The 22,854-nt window shown below is 50.4% G+C and overlaps 1 long non-coding RNA gene across 4 annotated transcripts in view; it reads right to left on the reverse strand.

Annotated features, from left to right (window-relative positions):
* LOC109547669 (uncharacterized) overlaps positions 1–22,854 on the reverse strand; it is a 337,191-nt gene that overhangs the window by 189,750 nt on the left and 124,587 nt on the right. For all 4 annotated transcript variants that reach the window (XR_012328995.1, XR_012328993.1, XR_012328994.1 and 1 more), the window contains exon 3: positions 9,640–9,711. This is a non-coding gene — a long non-coding RNA (uncharacterized lncRNA). The remainder of the gene's footprint in view (positions 1–9,639; positions 9,712–22,854) is intronic.

Consider the following 22,854-nt stretch of genomic DNA (forward strand, 5'->3'; position numbering starts at 1 on the left):
ACATACAGAAAATGGAGACATTCCAGGGAGCCCTACACCTCCCTTCTCCTTGCACCCCTAGAAGAGCAGGCTCCTTGGTTAAGCTGGCCGGCTCTGCGAGCCACAAGCAAGAGCACACAATTTCCTGCAAATGGTTCAGCTATTTCCTTGCAGGGAGAGAGGGTGTGAGAGCCCTCACCACAAAATCACCCCCGAGATTACGGGGGACCTTCCCCTTCAAAGGTCTCCTCCATCGCCCCCCTCTCAGGGGCTCCACTCACAAGGCTGCACAGCCCCAGGCGTCCCTCTGTATTTCCTCCCAGCCTCCCCGGGCCTCAGCCCCACTCCCAGGGCGGCCCTCCCTTCCCGGGGAGGCCCCAGAGAGGCCGTCCAAGGCCCTGGGAGACTCTCGTTCCTGCAGCTCCCCTCCCACGGGCCCGGAGAAACCCCGGAGATCAAAGGCTCAGCAGCAGACCAGGTGTCCAGCCTCGTTCACAGGCCACGATTAATCAAACTCCTGACTCACAAGGAGATCAAACCCGGCCCCCTGCCAGCTGTTGGTTAAAGCTGGCCTTCAAGTTGCCCTCATTAAATTTCCTCTCCCTCTCTCCCTGCTGACTCTGCCCCGTGACCATCTCTCTCTCTCTCTCTCTCTCTCTCTCTCTCTCTCTTTCTCGGATCTTCCTCTCAGCGCCTGTTTCCTCTCCCTCCTCCCTCCTTCCACTGACCTAACAGTTTCTGATCTCCTCCGTCCCCACCCCCTGCCTCCCCAGCTCCCCGACACCCCAACTGCTCTGTTCTCTTGGTCCGATTCCTTCAAAAATCCACAGTCCCCAGACTCCCTCGCCTGGACACTCTCTCCTGGACCCTCCTGCTCGGCCCCTAAAAGTTCCAAGAGGAAGTCATCAGGGGCGTCTGCTGGGGGGTCGGAGAGCGGGTTTCCCCTGCTCTCAAGGCCAAGGATGAGTTCATCCATGCGGAACTGAATTCTCACCTGCCCCTCTTTGCAGCAGACACAGGCCTGTCCAGTACCACAAGCACAGACACACACACACACAGATACACGTACACACACAGACAGACACACACAGAGACACAGAGACACATACATGCACACATACATACACATACATACTCACACACATATACACACATACAGACACACAGAGAGACATACACATACACACACAGACAGACACACACAGAGACACATACAGATACACATGCACACACAGACACATACATACTCACACACACATACACACATACAGACACACACAGACATGTATACACACAGACACAGAGAAACCGACGCACACACATACACACACATGCATACACATACGCACTCACACACACAGACACATACACACACAGAGACATACACACACAGAGACACATACAGATACACACACATACAGACAGACACACACAGAGACACATACATACACACATACATACATATACATATACACACACAGACACACACAGACATGTATACACACTTACAGACGCAGAGGAACCGACACGCACACATACACACATACACACACATGCATACACATACGCACTCACACACACAGACACATACATACAGAGACACATACAGATACACACACATACAGACAGACACACACAGAGACACATACAGATACACACACACATACATACATATACACACTCACACACATACAGACACACACAGACATGTGTATACACACAGACACAGAGAAACCAACACACACACATACAGACACCTACACACACAGACATACACAGACATACACACATACACATACTCATACACAGACACACACAAACACATGTGCATACACACACGCACGCATACGTACACACGTACATACCTACACATGGACGCATCCCCACATATCCCAGCTGGCCAGTCCCCACCTTAGCACGGTTCTCGACTGTCTCACCCCTGAACAGGAAGCAGCGAGTACCCACTAGAAGTTGGAACACAGGCAGCAGGCCTTCGTTTTCCTCCCAGCTCTGCCCAGAATGGGGAAATTTTGAATCCTGACTTCTCCCCGGCTGATGTGTTGAGAATATTCACTCCAGTTGTCTGAGGTTTGTTTTTATACACTTTTTCCTACAACAAACACTGACAAAAAAAAAAGCGAATCCAGGCTGCAGAGCACTGTCCTCTCTTTTCTCCATCTCGCTACATACATCTATGTATTTTTTAACTTGTTTTCCATTTCAGTGGTTCTTCAAGCGCACAGGCGTGAGAAAACACAGATGGATCGGAGCAGGGCCTGTCGGAGCCGTGCGCGGGAGGCTTCGCACCGCGCTGGAGATTTTTAGAAGTCTTGGAAGACCTCAGGATGCAGAGGGGTTTTTTTTTGGTTTGGGTGGTTTTTTTTTCCCTTTCCTCCTTATAGACTTGGAATGTTCTCCTCGCTTCCTCTCCCGGTTCTGTTCCTCTAGCCCTGCATCACCTGCTGCGGCTGGGAACGCAGGGGCCCTTGGCCTCGGTGAATGGGTCGCTGTGGCTGCCCCGGGCGTGACCCCTCTACCTGCCCGTGTTTCCCCAGCTGTGGTGAGGCGAGCCCAGGGGAGGAGAGGCCATCCGTCACCCGGGCGGCAGCGGAGGCCTGAATGAGGGCGAGAGGGGTCAGGGCTTGCCCACTTGGGCAGCTCGGAGCGGGGCAGAGGCATTACAAATTGTTGAGATATCAGGGCCGGCCTTGATTGATGGTGCAGAACGAGGGGCAAGATGCTGGCACTGGGGCCCAGCCTGCGCTGCGGTCCTCCCAGCTTCCTCCCAGCCCACCCCACAACGGCCCCTCTTCCCCAACTTGCTTCCTCCTGCCTGCTCACAGCCCATCAGTCAAGCCGTGCCCCGAAGCTGACCTTTGACAGAGAACAGCCAGCCTCAGAGAACCATTTCTCGCTGAAAAACCTCACCAAGGAATTTTATTAATGCTGGCAGGCCAGCAGTCACCGTGTGCCACCACCGCTTCCTGTCACCGCCGCCTGCCTCCGCGCCCCTGAGTTTCATTAGCTTTGAGCCAGACAGAAAGGGCCGGGTGTGACCAGATCGCCTGAGCCTCTCCTATTTCTCTCTCTCTTGGCCCCAAACCCACTTCTGCCGCAGGTGGAGCCGCTGGTCTGAGTCACCTGTGGACATGTGGGATGCCTGTGTCATCTGAGCCTCATCGGTTTCCACAGCCCCACCTTCACCTCCACGCAGTCTGGCCTGAGTGATGGGCGTTTCAGGAAAGGCACTGAGGCCTCCTCTGGGAGAAGAGCGAGCATCAACTGAAAAGTCCAGCTGGATGGAGAGGAGAAGACGTGCTCTGGGCTCGGGCCGGGGACGGACACACCGTCAGGCAGTTGCTAGCTGCCTGGGGGACCTGACCATCTCCTCAGGGCCCCTCTCTGGAGACCACACAGGTTGCCAATGGTGCCACGGCCGCAGCACAATAGAATGGAGAGTGGGGACATGTTGGGGCAAACGGTGATGGAAGATGTTTAATAGAATTACTATTAGGCCTCGAGTTAATGAATCATAACTGCAAGAAATCATGATAATCCAGCAGGCATTAGTGACAGATTAGCTTCAAACCTGCCATAAAAGTACCACAATGCTTACCTAACGGCATGATTAATTCTCCCAGTACAGAATGGCTTTATGGAGGAACCAGGCAACAACAGAGGCTTGACAGAAAGCCACGCCAGGATCCCCGGGGCGCCGGGGGCACCTGCACCCTGCCTGGGCCCCGTGGCTTCCACTCTACCGGGAAGCAGCTGCCCCCCGGGATTGTCGGTAGACAGGCAGCTGCTCAGGCTAGCCCCAGGCCGCCTCGGGACGGAGACAAGGAGTCCCCTGGACTCCCGCCAGGGCTTTGCCCCTCCCCCGGTTGCTGTCCGGGGAGACCGGGAAGTCACATCACCCCAGCTCCCGAGATAGGCAACCCCTGTGACCAGCACTGGTGCCTGGAGAACCCCATCCTGGTCCCCTGCTCAAAGGGTCAGGGATCTGGAAAGAGTACTCAACTGGGGAATTCACCATGACTGTCCTCACCGCTGTGTGACCTGGACGGTCACTTCACCTCTCTGGGCTCAGGCAGTCAGTCTCCGAGCCTGCACCCTTAACCACTAGACTGCCTTCCTATAATGGCACCTAAGAATTATGAATCGCTAACTTGTCTTTCAGGCATGATGCAAATCTCATATGTATTCTTTCATTTGCTGCTGCCAACAACCCTATGAGGTAGGTACCAATACGTTCACTTCACAGTTAGGGAAACTGAGGCTTGGAGAGGTAAGGTAACTCCACAGTTAACCTAGCAGTAAATGTGGAGCCAGGCAACACTCCCCAGTTCCTTGCTTCTCTATAAGCTCTCTTTAGCCCTAATACCACCAATTCAACCTCAAGGGAAAAGCAGCTTGTGAGACACTGAACACCATCTTTTACAATGTTCAGCTCTGCTCCACTGCCCACCCGCTGCCCACCCCACCGCCCGGGGCAGTGGAGAATCTGAACCGAAAGACAGCCAATCTGGACTCCTCGTCTCCTGTTTACCCCGACTCTAGGATCCTGTTCTGATAGTGATACCTTGGGCACAAAACCACTCCGGGTTTCTGTTTCAGCTTCTCTTTTGGACCAAGGGAATAGTAATGTAACAGAAGAACAAGCCTGACTCCATATGGGATCTATTCCTTTAGCTCTAACCCTTGTGCTCCCTTGCCTGTGCTGAGTCATGCTGACTCTGCACATTTTATAAAAGAATGTTGCCTATAGACTGAAATATACAGGGTAGCCCATTCCCAAGGCCCTGACCTTTAAAGGTACAGTATAACACTTTTCCATTCATATAGAGATTAAAAGTTGTGGGCCAGACAATAACCTTTGTCTTGTTGGAGGTTTACAGGAACACTGTGACCAGACCTATGTGGACAGCTGCAAGAACAAACGATTCCTACACCAAAAAGTTTGTAACAACCAGCCACACCCCTTTCCCTTTTATTTTTTTTTATTGGAGTATAATTGCTTTACAATGCTGTGTTAGTTTCTGCTGTACTACCCAAAGCAATCTACAGATTCAATGCAATCCCCATCAAACTACCAATGGCATTCTTCACAGAATTAGAACAAAAAATTTTACAATTTGTATGGAAACACAAGACCCCGAATAGCCAAGGCAATCTTGAGAAAGAAAAATGGAGCTGGAGGAATCAGGCTCCCCATCTTCAAACTATACTACAAAGCTATAGCAATCAAGAGGGTATGGTACTGGCACAAAAACAGAAATATAGATCAATGGTACAGGATAGAAACCCCAGAGATAAACCCATGCACCTATGGTCACCTAGTTTATGACAAAGGAGGCAAGAACATACAATGGAGAAAAGACAGCCTCTTCAATAAGTGCTGCTGGGAAAACTGGACAGCTACATGTAAAAGAATGAAATTAGAACACTCCCTGACACCATACACAAAAATAAACTCAAAATGGATTGAAGACCTAAATGTAAGACCGGACACCATAAGACTCTTAGAGGAAAAACACTCTTTGACATAAACCACAGCAAGATCTTTTTTGACCCACCTCCTAGAGTAATGAAAATAAAACAAAAATAAACAAATGGGACCCCTTCCCTTTTAGTATAAAAGAAACCTGAATTCTAACTCAGGTGAGATAGTTCTTTGGGAGACCAGTCCCCATCTTCCCAGTCTGCTGGCTTTCCAAATAAAGTCACTATTTCTTGCCCAACAACTTGTCTTTCAATTTATTGGCCTGTCATGTGGTGAGCAGTACGAGCTTGGACTCAGAAACTGTAGTAGTAATAGTAATAATAGGTTGCCCACCTCACAGCAAGAACGTCTTGACCCCGTAGGGCTCAGCTCTACCTTTTCACAACTCCCACTAGGGCCAGGGCCACTCTCCTGAGCACAGACTCCACTCCAGGGCCTCGCTCCGTGGTCTGCCCATCTTCCCATAAATATGGAGGCAGTTAGCAGGAGGCCCAGGTCCAAAGGGAATTCACAGAGCCATGTTCATCTCCGTAATGTTGAAGAAACCCCCCCAGGAGGCCTGAGTCACTGCCGTGGCAGGCCAGCTGTTTCCTGTCTGATTAACTAGGGCTCCATGAGAGGCACCCAGCCCTGCCTCCCAGCCCACACCGCTCCGGGATTCCCACCAAGTGGGGACCGACCCCCCTCAGGCTGCCACAGACACACTTGCAAAAAAGTAGACTGGCTCCTCTCCTGCCAAAGCATCAACAGGCTACAATCTTCCCCGAGGTCAATGCACCTCTTAAACTCCAAAATCAAACGGCAACCATCACTCCATCAGCAAATACAGTGGGCCCTTCAACAACAGGGGTTTGTACTGTGTGGGTCCACCTACACACGTATTTTTTTCAGTAGTAAATACTACAGTGCCACATGACCTGTGCTTGGTTGAATCTGCAGATACGGAACCGCGAAAATGAAGGAACCACGGACACGGCGGGCTGACTATAAGATATACGTGGATTTTCGACTGTGCGGAGGGTCAGTGACCTAAACTAGGAGCTGTCCAAGGGTCAACTATATTTGTTTTTACGGGCACTATGGGAAAAGCCAAGAAGACTCATTTCATCCCTTTGCAGCCCTGAATCCCAAAATGGACATGAGGCTTGAAGATGTGTATTGCCAGCATTGGGTGGTTTTTCTGACAGTGACTTCATGATGGCCCGTGCGTCTCGTAGCTGACAGCCTAATGGGTGTCAAGTGGACCCCATCACTTTAGTTATAAAGTCACCAAATCTCAGGGCTGGAAGAGACGGCAATGATTGTTTCTCCCGGCCCCCCTCCCCCAATCTACCCCCATCTGCTATTGACTCCTCTTGAGTCAAATATACAGTTCTTATTTCAACACGCTGAGCCCAATGAAAGCCCAATAAATATTTATTGATGGTGGTGCCTGTGATGAATTAACAGCCAAAGCTATAAAATGAAAGTTTCACACAAGCAGAGACCCTGGTGAGAAAAGAAACTGCTATGTAAAGTTTGACATTTTTCAATATGACAAGTATTCACACACTCACACTCACACACACGAGGTGTTAGACAGAAGACCACTGCTCTCTACCAAGCCTACCCAGAAAACCCCACTGTTTTCTATAAGAGGGAAAACAGGAAGTATCCCTTTTATAGAATGTTCATGCCTTTGTGGCAGGCGTGTTCAGCTTCTCAGAGGCCAATCAGCCCAGCCCGTCACCACGTGCTGGGCCCTGGACCCAGAGCCTCTCTTTGTCTCCTTGTCAGATCCAAGAGCCAATGCAATTCCGGTCCTAGAGAAACAAAATGGTACCACTGAGCACTCCATCGGGCATCCCAGATCAGCTAAAGTAAGTGCAGTAACGTATACATTTCTCCGGATGTTAAAAATTTAAGGAAAAAGATCCAGGGCAGGAGAGGCAGCTTAAATGGGAATTTTTGACAAGACAGTGTGTGTCTAGAAGGAAATGCCATGGAGTGTGGCCATAAAGATGTCAAGAACTTTGAGGCCTGGTGGATGGAGACCAGTCATCATGCAGCCCCCATCCACCCACCCAACGTGTCCATATGCATGAACACACTGACTGTAGGTCTATGAGCCTCACGTGGTTCCGTCAGAGAACCAACGGTAGAGCACACGTTTTCCCCCATCTGGCCTGCCTGGGTCCCCTCTAACTGCAGCTCCGAGGCACCAAAGCTCCCTGTCACCCACTCAATCTTAATCCATTTGACTCTGAACTCAAGTTCCAGGGACTTCGCAAACCAAGCCACACAGCTACCTGGGGCACAGTCAGAAGGGGACTCTGCCACACTTGAAACCAAACAAGAGAGAACCGTGTACAGGCCGATAAAGCACGTGGGCTAAAGAAAACCTCAGCCCGCTGGAAAGGACGACCTGGAAGAAACAAAATCCAGTTTGTGCTGAATTTATAAAGCGAGACTGTGCATGTCACTCCCTTCCCCTGAGCCTGGTCTGTGCACCGAGATTCTCTCACACTGGAGGAAGCTGGCTGTAGTGTAGCATGTGGCAGGGCCTGGGGATGGGGACGGAGCAGGAGAAGTAGGAAGGGAAAGGGCGTGAAAACCGAAGATCCCCGAAGAAAGCTGTAGAGGGAAGAGGGTCGGAGCTGCAGGGCACGCTGCCCTGCCTCTTCTGGTCCTCCCAGACCCCATGATCTTCTTCATCTTCCAGCTCTTGCTCTTTGTCCCATCTCCGGGAACCCCCTTATTTGGACCCGCTGCTGGTGTTGACCAGGCAGCCTGGAGAAGAAGACAGAGAGTGAACCTGTTGATGACCAGCATTTAGCGGCATCGCCCAGTGCCAGGCCCTCTGCTAGGGAACGTCCTCCCATGGGAAGATCACAGTATGTCCATGGGCAGAAGGAACACCCGCAATCCAGCTAGCAATGCCTGCTGGCCCCTTCCCAGCCCGGGCCTGTCTTCCGCAGCTGCTGAATATTGTCGCCTAATTCTGCTCTAGGTTTTGGTGTTTGTCCCTGCCCAGATGGGGAGTCTGATCTTGCCATGGCTGGTGTTTTCTGCAAAAGGGGACCTGGTACACTTTTATAGGAACCCAGTGGCTCCCTGGGGCCAGGCTCTAATGCTGTCCAGATGCAGGAAAACAGAAGGGCCATTCAAAAACAACCGAAATATCAACACACTTTGAAAGCGGTCTGTTAGCACTTGTCATAAGCACAATAAACAAAACAATGAAACCATCAGAAAGGACCGTGAGACAGTCAGGCTTTAGGAACTTGGCTTTGATGACTTAGAAAAGCAAAGAGAGGGGGCAGAACCAGTTCCCACTTGGGCCGAGGCTTGTTTGTTCTGCTTATCTGAAGTTAGCGCACGAACAAACGATCCTCACCGTGATGAAAGGACCTAGAAGTTTCTCCCTTGCAACTGGCCTCTTTGCAGATGGGAGCTGCCTTCCACAAGCTGTCAGTTTCTGAGCTCGGTCCATAAAACACCCATCTGTACGACACCACGCCCATCTGCGGAAAAACCCTTGTCCCGTCTGAGTTAGCTCAGCAAACAAGTGAGCTTAGCCAACGACATCATTTGCTGGGTCTTCCCCAGGTGAGCTCCAGGAAATGAGACCTCGGCTGGTGGGGACAACGTTGCAGATCCTCAGGAGTCAGGTTCCCAACCCCAGGGGAGTCAGAGCCAGGACCGAGGGAGGAAGAGGCTGAGAGAGAAACGTCAACCGTCCACCTGGCCCACTCCAGCCTTCCAGGCTGAGCTGTGGAGCTGGGGCCTGGGCTGTCTCCGGGTGAAATGAGGCCGCCTGCTTACCAGTTACACAAGGTTGTTTCCCACTGTCTCCGCGGCTCAGGCTTTACTTAATTCCCAAAGCGGGCGCCGGCCAACATCTATCAAATTACCTGCCAGTGATTTAAGTGAGCTTAGTTCGTTTGGGTGCAGTCCTGCATTTTAACTGTTAGTCAAGCAAAATAGGGCATTAGCCAAAGGGGGGAGGGGTACGGATCCAACAAGCCCATCGACGGTGGGAGAGGGGGGTTGTAGAGGCAAATGAGACCTGACGGCAAGAGTGAAAACCTGGGGGTCCCGAGACGCAGGCGCTGGTCCCCTGCTCAGCTGTTGCGACCCCAAATCCATCTCTTGTGACCTCCTCGCCCCGTACATACCTCCAGTCGGCCAGTCTGCTAAGCCCTGTGGGCAGATGAATCAGAAGATTCGATGCTGTTCTCCCCTCCTAACTGGGAAAGCAAAAAATAAAAAAACAAAAACAGATGTCAGAACAAAGGAACAAAACATACATACAGCAGGAACGCTCCCGTTTCTGCTCCAGACCTAAGGCCTGAAGTCTATTCTGCTATAATCCTCCTCTTCCCAAGTCAAAATGCCCAAAGTGTCCGCTGTTTTAGCCTGAATCCGGCTGTCTCTCTGGAACGGGGAATGAACCCACAACGATCAGTAAGAATTCACTGAACACCTTCAATGTGCCCAGTCACTCCCTTCAACAACTTCAAACATCTTATCAGATGAGAATAATCTTGGAACCGAAGCCTCAACTTCTCCAGCTGCCTTGCAGCCTAGGGAGGATGCTACCCTTAGCATCGAAGGCCCACCCCAATTCCGTCCCTAAGGCCTCCCAGCCAGGTGGGGACAGAAACCCAAGAGCCAGGAGGCTTGAGCCACCTTTCCTTTGATCAGCCTCCCGTGGCATAGAGGAAAGGACAAGGAGTTTTGAAGTCAGAGGAACCTGTGACTCAAGTCCCACCTTGAGCACTCCTAGCTACCAGCCTGTGAGTAGTGACATAATTCCTAGAACGTTGTAAGGACCAGAAGAGCTCATGCTTAGCAAAGACCATCGCACAGCCCAACACAGAGTATGTGCAGTAAATATTAGCTGCTTTGTGCTCATCTCTGCCCACATACAGCTGTCAACCCATAGATAAGTATTTGTTAGAAGCCAATTAAGCACCCAACACAATGGGAGTTCAAAGGAGACAGAAAATGAGCCAAGGTTGCTGCCTTGGGGGAGTTCCCAGGATGATGGAGATGAGCGGACCATTTAATACAAAGAGAAATGGCTTCAATACAGAAACAGGGTCCTGTTATGATAGGGAGGCAATGTGGTCCTTCCCAGGCTTAGACTCATCCTGCTTTGGATGGTACTTACTGGCAGAATGACCCTGGACCAAGTACTTACCCCTCTAAGTCTTGGTTTCCTCATCTGGAAAATGAAGAAAATCACATCTATCTCATAGGGCTGTTGTCAGGATTAAATTAAATTTAATTTAATTTAAATATGCCCCTTATCAGTTGTGTAATCTCACATGTAAAATGTGGATAATTGACCTAACTCATAGGGATGTTCTGAGGGTTAAATCTGTTAGTACCTGTAAAGCGTTTAAAATAGGGTAAGGTCGGGGCTTCCCTGGTGGCGCAGTAGTTGAGAATCCGCCTGCCGGTGCAGGGGACACGGGTTCGTGCCCCGGTCCGGGAAGATCCCACATGCTGCAGAGCGGCTAGGCCCGTGAGCCATGGCCGCTGAGCCTGCGTGTCTGGAGCCTGTGCTCCACGACGGGAGAGACCACAACAGTGAGAGGCCCGCATAACCGCAAAAAAAAAAAAAAAAAAAAAATAGGGTAATGTCGTTTTTCCCTGTTATTACCCTCAAGAATGTAAGTTCCCTGAGGGAAGGATTTGGGTCTGTTTTACGCATTGATGTATTCCCGATAGAACAGGACCTGGTACATATTGCATAAATATTAGTTGATTCAGTGCTACAGGAGAACCAAGCAGAGGGGCAGATTCCACTCCAGGAAGCCTCCCTGGAGGAGGCGATACAGAATGGTGAATAGGAGTTAGCCATCCTGAGAAGGAAGGTGGGGAAGGGAATGCCTGCAGAGCAACTAGCACAGGGGGGTACCAGGCGTGAAAGAGCATGGTGTGAACAGGAAACGCCAAGCAATCTAGTATTCGCAGGATAAAAAGGACAGGAAGAGGCAGGAGACGAGGCTCTCTCTCCCAGATCTTCCAGTGATTGATCTTAGTGGAGCCAAATATACCCAGAAAACATACCCAAGAGAAATGTGAGTATTTGAAAAAGACAGCTCCCATCAGCCCCTCCCGAGGCCTCCAAGTCCTTGGGCCGGATCCAAGAGAGCCCCAGAAGGAGCAAATGCCCTGGGGAAGGTCCTTCACATGGGACCCTAACCCATCTGTCTGCAAGATTTCCAGCTCACTTGGAGAAGCAGGCGACCATGCCTGTGAACTCTGACCCCATCCATCCCAGCAGGGCCTGGGGAAGCATTTACATCTTCAAAGGTCCTGGTAAATGTTAGCCAACAGCCTCTCCCCACCCCCCAATCCTCCCTCCTCCCCCTCTGGGCCACTAGGGGTCAGGGACCAGGGTCACACCTGGCCAGGCCCAGCCCAGGCCCAGATCAGTCTGGCATCTCATCCACAGACCATCCGGCTGCCCCTCCCCCATACCTTCTCCCTTCCACACACACACACACTTGGGCCCAGGGCTAGGGGAGGTGCAGGGCCACAGAGAGAAGGCCCCTATAAGGAAGGCCCAGGACATCTTCCAAGGGGCCTTTAGACAAATGAGGGCTTGGGCCAGCCACCCTGGAAGGAGCCCTGGGTTCTGCATTAGGGGAGGGGGCAGGATAGGCCTATAGACAGGGGTCAGCTCCAGGGACTGCCATCAGTTTCAGCGACCTCTCCCTGACCCCCAGAGTCCCTCTGATCTGCTCGAGGCAGGGAGGACTGTTAACTTTTACCAGACTCCTTTGACATGGAGCAGGGAGGTTCACTCAAGTGTCAGAGGCTCAGTGCAGACTCCCACAGCCTCAGCACCCCCCTCCCCCGCCCTGCAGCAGCTCCCAGGCCCAGAGCAGCAGAGGGGCTCCAAGGCCCGGGGCGAGGGCGGGGGGAGGGCGGCTTCCACACTGGCCCTTCACATGCCCCTGCATCGTGACACGATGGCCTCAGCTCACAGCCTGAACTGACCATCTGACAGATGATAGTCTAAAAGTTTCCCCAAAGAGTCGGGGCCTTGCCACACGGAGCGACGACTGGAACCCGGGCCTCGGGAGCTCTGTTGAGCTGGACCACTTTGGGGATGGCTGCCCAGCCGGTGCTGACCAAATGGGCCAGGAATGAAGGGGGGCAGCACCCCCAGGCTGAGCCTCCCTGCCTTTCCCCCCTCACCCGTGCTCCAAGCCAATGTCCCCTGCAGCTCCCACCCAAAGGGAAAGGAGACTAAGTAAGGGGCAGAGGCTGGATGGCCTCCTCGGCTCCACAGGAATGAGCTGCCTGGCTTGGGAACCACTTACCTTCCTGTGCCTCGGTTTCCCCACTTGTAAAACAGAGCGGGGAGGAGGTCTCTAAGATAACCTCCCCATCCTGCATCTTCTGATTCCAAGTTTTCCATCCGCCTCCAGTTTCTTCCCCCCTCCGCCCGCCCCTCCCGCCCTGCCACCAATCCTCTTCCAAAGCCCTGCTAGATTCATCGGGGTTCACCACAGACTATAGCCAGAGGGATGCATCTAGCCTAAGCCTTTTACTTAAAAAATGAGATTGCTGGAATGCAGACAGATGGTAACTCATCTGAGTGACCTGCAGGAAAGACCCCTAGAGGCACAGCCAGGCCTGGAATTTAGGTCTCCCTGGACCTTGTCCTTTATGCTGGGCCAGCTGAAAGCTCCAAATGCCCCCGGGGAACACCACCTCCTCAGAGGGAACAGGCCGGAGTCTTTACCGGGCATTCGAGACCACCTGCCCACAGCCTGCCCACTGGCCGGTACTCTTAAATGCCCCCTGATGACCACCCTGATCTTCAGTCAACTTACCCTCTTCCCAGCAAATCCCAGGATCAGGCCTGGCCCGGCCTCTGCTCCTGAAGGCCCCATCCTACAACCCGCCACGTCCACCCTCTCCCCGGAGCTTCCTGCCCACAGGGCCCTGCCCGCCCTCCCTGACCTCCCACAGGCCACGTGTCTGAGTCACACCTGCTCACACGGCTCCTCATTCTGCCCTTGAAGGGATCACCAGCCCCCTGCCGTGGACACTGGACCACTCTGTCTGGGAGCCACCCGTGGATCCTGGCAGCCTGGGGTTGCATCCTGGCCCACCTCTCACTGGCCACGTGGGCAAGCTACTTGACTTCCTGTGCCTCGGTCTCTTATGAAAAGTGGGTGTAACAGGAGCTCCGACCTCAGCCAGCCACGGTTAGGATGCCCTCTAACACATGCACATACTTAAAACCATGCCTGCATACATACACAGACAGACCTCGGGGATTCCGCGGGTTCCATTCCAGCGCAATAAAGCAAATATCCCAATAAACTGAGTCACAAATTTTTGGTGTCCCAGTGCATATAAAAGCCGTGATTACGCTATACTGTAGTCTGTTAAGTGTCAATAGCATTATGTCTAAGAAAACAAGGCACATCCCTTAATTTTAAAATACTTGATTCCTGGGCTTCCCTGGTGGCGCAGTGGTTGAGAGTCCACCTGCCGATGCAGGGGACACGGGTTCGTGTCCCGGTCCGGGAAGATCCCACATGCCGTGGAGCGGCTGGGCCCGTGAGCCATGGCCGCTGAGCCAGCGCGTCCGGAGCCTGTGCTCCGCAACAGGAGAGGCCACAACAGTGAGAGGCCCACGTACAGCAAAAAAAAAAAAAAAAAAAAAAAAAAAAATACTTGATTCCTAAAAAACACTACCCATCCTCTGAGCCTTTAGTGAGTCACAGTGGCAACATCAAAGATCACTCAAACGTAATGATGATGAAAAAGTTTGAAATATGGCAAGAATTACCAAAACGTGACACCAAGACACAAAGTGAGGCCATTGGAAAAGTGGCACCAATAGACTCGCCTGATGCAGGGTTGCCACAAACCTTCAAACTGTAAAAAAAAACAGTATCTGCAAAGCACAATAAAATGAAGTGCAACCAAATGAGGTCGGCCTCTGTGTATATATTTACTACGTATAGCTGCGTAATATATAGTATGTTTCATGTAGATATTTTTCCCAGCTGTAGGTTTCTCTGAATGCAAGTATAATACTGGGCTTCTTGGTAACTTCTAGAACTGTGGCGACGTGGGTCACGGAGGCTTTCGGAAATGGATGGGTAGGTCTGTAAATGGATGGCTAGACTTGCAGCTGACTCAACATCAGGATGAGCTCACTTGTTCTTGGAATGCCCTTTATCGGCACGGCTCCAGAACCCAGAACAGACATTTTCTCCCCCAAACCATGAAGATTCCCCTTAAAATTCTAAATGCCACTTCCTGTCTCCTGCCACCAGCAGAGTTCCTTAAATTCTCTTGGCTCACCCACTCTGCTTCCCGCTCACCTCTACAGACAAAAGGCTTGCGGGTGATTGATGGTGACAGTGACCTGCCACTGACCCTTCCAACCTGGGCTTGCTGCCGCCCATGAGGCCCTCTGCAGCCTGCATGGCTTTTGAAATGCAGACCTGACTGGTCTGCTGGTTTTCTTCCTCTTGTGAAGTGGAATCTTTGAAGTAGACCCCACTGGGTTCTGTCGAAAAGCCTGGGCCCCCCAAATCACCATCTCCAACAGCCTGCCCTGTAGACTGCCTTTGCAGGGTCAGGGCGAGAAGCTAGACAGACCTGGGTTCAAATCCCGACTCTGCCACTTTCATGCTTTTTGCTCTCCCAGGCTCCGAATCTCAGATCCCTTATTGTGAAGACAGAAGATAAGACATGGCCCAGGGAGCTGGTGGAAGGACAGCCTGAGATAACATATAAGGCTTTGGGCCCAAGGCTGGCCTGTTGTAATTACTCAGTAAGTGATGACCTTGGAGAGGAGAATTATATGAATGTGAAAGTAGGGGACTGGACACGAGGACAAACGTGACTCTGTTCTGTCCTCCTTCTTTTTCTTACAATATAACCAACCTCCTTGGTCTCCATCCCTGGAATGATCACACACACACACACACACACACACACACACACACAGGCCACATTCTATCCATGGCTTTTTACTTAAACTTCTCCCTGCCCAGAACTTCTTGGGCTGCTCTCTGGGACAACCTAACCCCATGGACCTGTCTCCTTGCTCCTTCCCTTGGTCATCCAGGGATTTGCTGACTGAGCTCACGTCTTCCACAGCCGAGTCACCCGAGACTTGCTGTCCTCACAAAAGAATCTGTTTCCATTAAACCACTGAGCATTTCCCATATCACCATTTTCAAACCATTTATTTATTCATTGTCTTGAGTTTATTTGCCTAGTTCTCAAAAAATATTTGGCAGGAGTGACTTCCTGTTACTGAATTTGGGCGCCCGGCCGAAAGGTATCAAACAGGCTGGACTTTGAGATGAGGCTGCGGCTGGGTCGACCACCGCTTTGAAACAACCAGAAGACCAAACGAAGCCTCAGCTGGACCCATGCCCTGCGATCTTACACAGATTTCAGTGCGAGGGGTTCCACGAATAGCAGTTATTGGAGAGATGAAGCTGACGAAAGCCACAGGGCCAGTGACGGCCCTGGGAGCGCGAGAAAGAGGATCAGAAATGCACCAGCGTCATAGATGCAAACTATTACATTTAGAATGGATAAACCACAAGGTCCTACTTTATAGCAAAGGGAACTATACTCAATACCCTGTGCTAAACCCTAATGGAAAAGGATATGAAAAAAGAATGTCTGTATGTGCATAACTGAGTCACTTTGCTGTACAGCAGAGATTGGCATAAGATTGTAAATCAACTATACTTCAGTAAAAATAAATAAATGAATGAATAAATAAATAAAATAGTTTTTTTTTTAAAGTAGAAGGAATGATGGAAATTTTTAAAAATCAAAAAAAGAAAAAGAAATGCACCAGGATCAGAAATGCACCATCATCACAGCTCCCTTGAAGCTACTCACGGGTGTAAAACTTGAAGTGGAAAAGTAGAATAGGTGCTTGCATTTGACAGGGAAGGAGGTTTGGCTTACCTCAAAGTCCAGCTCCACAAGCCTGAAGACTCGCTCTCTCTCTCTCTCTCTCTCTCTCTCTCTCTCTCTCATCCTCATTCATGGGGCCTTAATGATACCCAAAAGCAGACTTCCTATACTTTTTAAAATTTTTTTGTTTTTTTATTGAAGTGTAGTTGATTTACAACGTTGTGTTAGTTTCAGGTGTACAGCAAAGCCATTCGGTTATAAATATACGTATATTTATCTCTTCTTTTTCAGATTCTTTTCCATTGTAGGCTATTACAAGATATTGAATAGAGTTCCCTGTGCTATACAGTAGGACCTTGTTGTTTATCTATTTTATATATAGTAGTTTGTATCTGCTAATCCCAAACTCCTAATTTATCCCTTCCCTCCCCTTTCCCCTTCTGTAACCACAAGTTTCTTTTCTGTCTGTGAGTCTGTTTCTGTTTCGTAACTAAGTTCATCTGCATCGTTTTTTTTTTTTAGATTTCACACATAAGTGATATCATATGATATTTGTCTTTCTCTGTCTGATTTATTTCACTTCGTATGATCATCTCTAGGTCCATCCATGTTGCTGCAAATGGCATCATTTCACTCTTTCTTAACGGCTGAGTAATATCCTGTACTCTTCATTGTAAGGGAATGCACTGGGGCAGATGAGAACCCAGGAAAAAAAGGAAACTATAAGTCTCGAATAAGATCACCCTGTTAAAAGAATGGCAGTAAACGCCTCTGAAAAAGAGCCTTCCCTGGAAAGGCAGTGGGGAAGGAAGAGATTTTTCCAGGCCCCAATTCCAGGGAGCTCCTGGGACAAAGAGATTTCCCTGAAGGACGTCCATGTGAATGGTCTCCTCCCTCTGTTGTTATACCCCCAGGGTGTTCAGAGCAGTGGGCGGTGGGGACCCGACGGGGGAGGGGTGTGCCTTGGGGGTGAGGAGTTTTCACAACTGAAACGTAGCCTCAAATGAGCCTCCGAAGGACTCATCTATCCCCCCTTGAACGAAATGAACTGAGAGAAGAAGAAAGAAAGGAGGCTGGGGGAGCTTACCAAGCGGAATGAGCCGCTGAGTTAAATTACAGGGGCCTGGGGGGGATGATTAACTACCCTCATGGTTTTCTGCTTCACAGCCATATTTCAGCCCAAACCTGGGGCTTCTCGGTTACACAGCCCAGCGCAGGCCGACCATTTTTTCCATTGACTGAAAACACATTCTGACTGAAAACAAACTTTGGATCCCCGAGGCTTGGCAGCCCTGGGTCCTTCTCCATATTTAATCAACGGGAAGCTAAACGCTTTCAGTCTGTGATGGCTCATTTGGACGGGGTCTCGGGGCTTTTGCCTGGTGCCAGATATAATAACTCTCTGCTCTCTTTTCTAAGGCCTATTTTATAATTTTGCTGTTTTTCAATGTCAAGCCCATCTTTTGAAGAATTTTTATTGGATTTCCTGCTAGACTTCAACGAGGATTTTTCTTGCTTTGGCAGAAATATCAAGCAGAACAGGGGAAAAACTCAATCATCGTCTTGGAAAGTCGTGATGGTGTGTTGAGAGGGGTTGGGGGGGAAGGCCTTTGTTTGCGCACAAACAGGTTTCTAGAAGGTTGGAGCCCCAGTCGCCAGCCTTGGGGGTGGAGGGGCCTCTGACTTCTGATTCGTGGGGTGGAAATTGACAGGCAAGGCGGATGGATGTGGGAAGAGAGGGGAAGTTGGGACAGGGGAAGGGGAAGAGAGGCATGAGCGCATCAGACAGGCTAAGAGGGGCGTGGGTGGGTTTCCAACTGATGTCCGCGGTGAGGCCTGGTCCCACCATACACACCCGTTCACGAGGGCTGCCGGGATGCTTAAGAATGGGACGCAGCGCCCACTCAGGGGGCAGCAGGCAGACTCTTAACCAACAGCGCGACTCCCCGGAACTGCTAAAACCCCAAGAATGAGCAGGAAGGTTCCATCCAGAGGGTCCTGTTCTACCAGCCTCAGCCGCGAGCTCTGCGCCGGCTCCAGGCAAGGTTCAGAGCTTTAGTTTTTCTTCCTACTGATGATTCCCCAGAGGCAGCAGCTTGCCAGTGAGTGACAGCTTTTGTTTGCTGACATTTTCCTCTCCTCCCAGAGTCAACTTTCAGAATATACCAGGTTGCTCCCTCTTACTCCTGGACTTTCTTTTAATTTCTTCTTTTTTTTTTTTTTTTTTGGCAGGGGTGGGAAAGGGGGAGTCTCTAGAGAGTATTAACCAGAGAACAGAAGTGGTTCTTTGTCCCAGAATGAAAGCGGGAGAGAGAGAGAGCACTTCGCTTCTTTCCTTTTAGGTTGTGTTTTTTTCTGTTTGAGTTTTTGACTTTCTATGATGACATGTTAAGTAAACCGAGCACCACGCCTCCTCGGCCACTTCACATCTACCGCTCTTGGCTTCACAATTGACAGGATGTTTTCACATGTCTCATCTTTTTATTCCCACCACAGGGCAGTGGCCACGGTAGGGGTGAGCAACCCAGACTCACACGAGCCACGTGCTTTGCCCCTGTCTTGTGGGTAGTAAGTAGCCGAACCAAGCTGAGCACTTTTTTCTTCTTTGCTACAAAACGTGTAGGCTGCACGGGGTGGGGAGTTGTGGGGCTGGCCCCCTTTAAAATGACATCTGCCTGTGCTGGGCAGAGTCCTCAGTGTCAATTTCCTGCAACAGAGCACATGGAGTGTTAAGACGTCACAGCAGTTTTCACCATATCCACAAATGATGGAACAATTTCTCTTCGGGCCAGACTACAAGACCAGGCTTCCAGGGCATCTGAGCCATGCCTCATTCCTTCCATTGCCAGTAGGAAAAAGGACACAATAGAACTTAGGGAATACCCACTCCGGGCCCAGCACTGGGCTCGACAATGGAGGCAGTCAGTGCAAGAAAAAGATACTGTCCTTGTGTTTGAGGAGTTTACAGTCCAGATGAGAAGATAATTATAAACAGAATTTTATAACTGCCAAAGACCTTAGAGATCATCCGTCTAAACCCCTCATTTTCCAGTAAGGAGATGGGACGGTTCAGAGAAACGGTGAATCGAATCGACGGGGGTAAAAATAAAATAGTATCTTTTTTGAAAATTTCTTAAAAGCAAACTGTGTTTCCCAGGCAATAGCTGTTTTTTAAAATTGATTTTTATTGGAGTATAGTTGATTTACAATATTGTGTTAGTTTCAGGTGAACAGCTAAGCGAATCAGTTATACATAGACATATATCCACTCTTTTTTAGATTCTTTTCCCATATAGGTCATTACAGAACATTGAGTACCATTCCCTGTGCTATACAGTACGCCTTTGTTGTTTATTTTATTTATAGTAATGTGTTTATGTCAATCCTCCCTCCACCTTTCCCCCTTGGTAATCATAAGTTTGTTTTCTACGTCTGTGACTCTATTTCTGTTTTGTAAATAGGTTCATTTGGGCCATTTTTTAAGATTCCACATATAAGTGATATCATATGATATTTGTCTTTCTCCATCTGAATTAATTCACTCAGTATGACTCTCTAGGTCCATCCATGTCACTGCAAATGGCATTATTTCATTCTTTTTTACGGCTGACTAATATTCTACTGTGTGTGTGTGTGTGCGTGCGTGTGTGTGTGTGTGTGTGTGTGTGTGTGTGTGTGTGTATATATATACCACATCTTTTTTTTTTTTTTTTTGCAGTACGCGGGCCTCTCACTGCTGTGGCCTCTCCCGTTGCGGAGCACAGGCTCCGGACGCACAGCCTCAGCGGCCATGGCTCACGGGCACAGCCGCTCCGCGGCATGTGGGATCTTCCCGGACCGGGGCACGAACCCGTGTCCCCTGCATCGGCAGGCGGACTCTCAACAACTGCACCACCAGGGAAGCCCACCCCACATCTTCTTTATCCATTCCTCCATTGATGGACATTTAGGTTGCTTATTTAATTTCATGCTGCAGAGTGCAGTGGCCACTGCATGCTGGTCAGAGAAAGTAAAGGGGTCGGAGACATGCACTAGGAGAAAATAAAACTTGATCTCGACCTGAAAGCATGTGTAGAGCAGATGGATGGACGGGAAGAGAAGGGCCACAGAAACCAAAGAGAAAAGGTAAACTTGAGCCTGGTGTGTTCCCGAGACCATGAGGGGCAAGCGTTTAGACATGGGGAGAAGTGAGGGGAGTCAAGGCTGGACACTGGCTGAAGCCACAGAGGATCTCAAGCAGTAGGAGAGAAAGTGCGCACATAGCCAGGGGGAGTCACGTGAAGGTCAGGGCTTCGACCCCAGCTGACCAGTAATTTTCTAAACTTTATACCCACGCCTAATGACCCATCTAAATGTATCCCACAGATGGCTGTGATCCCAACTGGTGCTCAACTTTGAGTCTGGACAGACTCACAACTGCTGCAGGGTCCACTTGCCCCTCAGCCTGTCCTGCCGGGAGGGTGGGGACATCACCCCTCCTCGTTCCTGCAGCCACCCCTTCCGTGCAAGTTCCCAGCCCCCAGCCCCATCTGCTAGGTCCCAGGCCAGGGCTGGTCCGCGAGGTTAAAAAGGCAAAGAATAAAGAGGCAACGAAGAGGAAGCCCATCTCGGGACAGAAAGAGCTCCTAGCTGAGGATGGGAAATTAGAGAGAAAAGCTCTCTCCCCAAGACGTCAGAGTAACGCCAAGAAAACCTGGAACAGAATTCTCTCCACAGCGGTGGGGGCGGGGGGGGGGGGGAGCCTGAGGGCATGAAAGTTGGAAAGGGGTCGCCCCTGTGACCTGAGCATCTCCACCCACCTTTGTTCCTTTTTATGCCTCACTTTACCCATTTGAGCCTAAAAAGAAGAGTGCCAGCCTTCTTCCTTCTTAACAGAGACTGAGATGAGGACAACGCAAAAGGCAAAGACCCAAAACGCTTGTGGGCATGGTTGCCGTTGCAGCTAATACTAATAATGACACAACAATGTCATTGTCACTCTGCCTCCAAACACAGAGCCTGGCTGCCCTCGCGAACAAGTCCTTTGTGCCTCCCGTAGCCCCCGTGTGCAGGGGAGCACGTCCTCCTGGGGATTCCCTCAGCACCCCACCTTCCATCTTCCTCTCCTAAAGAAGCGTCCCCACTACCCTGAACTCAAGGCTCCGTGTTCCTAAAGCCCCAGAACAGCTCCTCTGACTGTCTTCCCTCCGGGGAGAAGCATCACCCCCATTTACCCTCATTTCCCGCTCAAGGACAGCAGGAGTGAGACTTGCCCACCCAGCCCGGTGACAACCTCTCCCGGGGAGACCGTCCTCCACCCATTCATCAGTTCTGATCCATCCTGGGAAAGTCAGACTCCACAGTCAAGTCCTCGCCTTTTGATGGTGAATACAGTAAGTCCCCTACAACCGAACGGGTTCAGTTCCGAGAGCGTGTTCGTTAAGTCCAGCAAAGTTAGCCAAGGTACCCACCTAACACAACAGGCTATATACCACTGCTTTTACTTGCTTCCGGACCTCCTGGGCTTGAAGTAAAGGTACTGTACTACTGTACTCTATACAGCACTGTATAGTGAAATACACATTTATAGAGGATGCACTCACGTGACAATGTACACCGGACAGGTGAACTAACACGTGATTGGACACGCGACTGCACATTTGCATCTTTGAAAGTTCGCAACTTGAAGGTTCATATGTCAGGGACTTGCTGTAACGGCCCAGGTCGGGCCATTCCCAAACCCGATCCCCACAGCCCTGAAACGTACACACCACGCCCCAGGGATGTGCCGCTCCACTAGGTAGGGCTCTTGCCGGGTCTGAGAGATGAGTGCCTGGGGCCCTCACCTCTCCAGCCAGGTCCCACGCTGGCCTGCGCTTCCACGCCCCTTGAGGTTGCCCCTGAGTCTCCCAGAGCTGCCCCCTTGCCTCTTTGAGTTCACAGTCCTCCTTTGTTCCTTCCCCTGGCCCCCATCTTCACCTCCCTCCTTTGGTGTTTGAGATTAAGAAGCATGCCATGGTCGTCCATAAATTACACAGCAAGAGTAGATGACAAAAACAAAATGTAATTCAGATTACAGTCACCCTCCAGCTGAAATGATAGTTTTTTAACTAAACGGCAGTGTTGCCCATCCACCTTGCTGGCGACTGGGCCCCTTCTTAGTCGTCTTTCTTGGGGGTGACTTAGGACCCACCTAGGCCTTCGGAGAAGATTCTCCCATTATTTCCTCCCCATCTCTCTGGATCAAGCTGCTGGGCTTGGCACAGATGACAAATTCCCCAAGTAATCCTTCAAAGATTGGAGAAATGCTCTCCGAATGCTCCATTAAATTTATTTTCCATGCTTTAAGAGACCCAAAACTATGTCCAATAAATAAGTGTTCCCTGTGATTTACTGAAATGCTCCTCTGATTTAAAGTTATAGGGGAAAAAATATGGAGCCCCTGGGAGCCCAGGACCAGCCGTGCAAGTGAGACCAGATGT

Source organism: Tursiops truncatus, chromosome 21 (genome assembly GCF_011762595.2).
Source record: "Tursiops truncatus isolate mTurTru1 chromosome 21, mTurTru1.mat.Y, whole genome shotgun sequence".
NCBI lineage: Eukaryota > Metazoa > Chordata > Mammalia > Artiodactyla > Delphinidae > Tursiops > Tursiops truncatus.